Here is a 1,794-nt window from a genome sequence, read left to right as displayed (position 1 = left end):
AAACAGAACAGAATAGAAAACATCAGAATGATTGTTCTTAGTGAGGGTTAAGTGGTTTTAAAAAAACAAAAACAAACTAGAGATATAAACCTTTCACAACTTTGTCACAATTCACTTTCTAGTAAGATACGTACTGGGGACAAGGTTCAAAATACTGGGAAAGCTAGATGCTGGGTGTCTCCCAGGCAGGAGTAGAGATGTGGTCACTCTGGGGCTGATGTGTTCCTGGGGCTTTCAGCAGTGTGGACCAGACACTGCAGTATCGTCTAACCCCAGTTTTATTTAGAGCCATCTCCTTTTTGGGGGCCATTAGTCCTCATTTCATGCCAGAATTTCACTAGAGGCTCCCTGTCCTTCCAATGAATTCATGACCATAGGCAGTACACCATACTCCAAAGAGTTCTACCAAGGTGTGCTGCATGATCAAAAAATTTTCACCCCAGGATTGTTCCTGCTATATCTATGGCAATAATGGTTTTTAGGGCATTCCGTGCTGTGAACATGGACATTGGAAGGAAGATAATGGTGAGCCTCCCTTCTGGGATTTTAGTGCAGACAGGAGCAAGGATAGTCATGATTGTGCTCAATACACCAAGTGATGGCCCATATCTTCCTGTGGCAGCTTTACACACATAACTGACAAAACTGGAAATCTTGCCTGTAGATAAGCACACTGCCATGAACTGCTCTTGGCCTAGAATGTTCACTAGGCTGGAGAAGAAGCTCCACAGCGCATACATATCTGCTGCCATGTGAAACAAGGAGAAATGACTGAATGTTGACAGCAACATTGGAGAACACAGGACATTTGAAGCTGGATTGGATGTGAAATATCTATCTGATCATTGTCCTCTGTAGAGAAGGTACTCCCCACAAACAGAATACAGAAACACTTGCAGCTATGATGCCTGTCACGGTCAGCCGGCCATCACTGAAGTATTCCCCCACTTGGTAATATCCTTTCTGAAGGCTCCCTCCTGTTGTCTTATGCTATCCAACTAATCAGCTTTTATACCACCAAAATAAATCTGGACCCTGGGTCTCGGTGATTCATATTACCAAATAGCAGCTGACCCAAATGCACAGCCTGTAGACCCAACATAAAAAACAAAGGCTTTACAAGAGTCCTTTCAGGATAGGGAGAAGGATAAAAGACTGTTTCTTCTACAGGAAGAATCAAAGCACTTCTCTTACATGCTTCACTGCTTATTCCTGTGTCTGATCTTTGAGGTTCAACCTTCCTGGGTGCTTCTCCAAATCCACAGTTTTGAGGAATAAGAAAGTAAAGCCTAGACCTTAAGTGAGTCCATGTTAAGTGTCCCTTCATGGTCATCAAAATGTCCGGCAATCCAATCCAGGGGGATCTCCCGCACATTAGGTGAGACCTCAACCTGCAGGAGGGTTCTTGACTCTGATTGAGAAAGAATTCATGAGCAGGTCAAGCAAGTACAAGCCAAAGAGTAGTTTAATAAAGCAAAATACATATGCAAGAAGGGAGTGTGGGCATGCTCCAAAGGTGAGCGCCCCGGGTGAAGTAATGTTCATGAAATGTTTGTGTTGTTTCCATACTCACATGTGTACTGAATTTAAATGTAAAATGGGTGGCTTGCTGTAGAATTTTGTCACAAAAAGCTGGAAAGCCACTGTTCTATTTCATTTTCAGGGCAACAAACACATCATGGTGGCCTAAGGTTAAGGTTTCAAAAATAAGATTTAATTTAAACCTTATTTAAGCTCATAACCCAGTGACTCCAGGAGTTCCAAGCAGGTTGAATTTATTAGTGGTTGGGCTGC

The 1,794-nt window shown here is 42.8% G+C and overlaps 1 pseudogene; it reads right to left on the bottom strand.

Moving 5' to 3' along the window:
* Positions 1-278: 278 nt before the first annotated feature.
* Positions 279-959, bottom strand: LOC118924902 (presenilins-associated rhomboid-like protein, mitochondrial; annotated as a pseudogene).
* Positions 960-1,794: the final 835 nt, after the last annotated feature.

This window comes from Manis pentadactyla, chromosome 2, assembly GCF_030020395.1.
Source record: "Manis pentadactyla isolate mManPen7 chromosome 2, mManPen7.hap1, whole genome shotgun sequence".
In the NCBI taxonomy this organism is placed as follows: domain Eukaryota; kingdom Metazoa; phylum Chordata; class Mammalia; order Pholidota; family Manidae; genus Manis; species Manis pentadactyla.
This window is presented reverse-complemented; position numbering and strand designations above follow the sequence as displayed.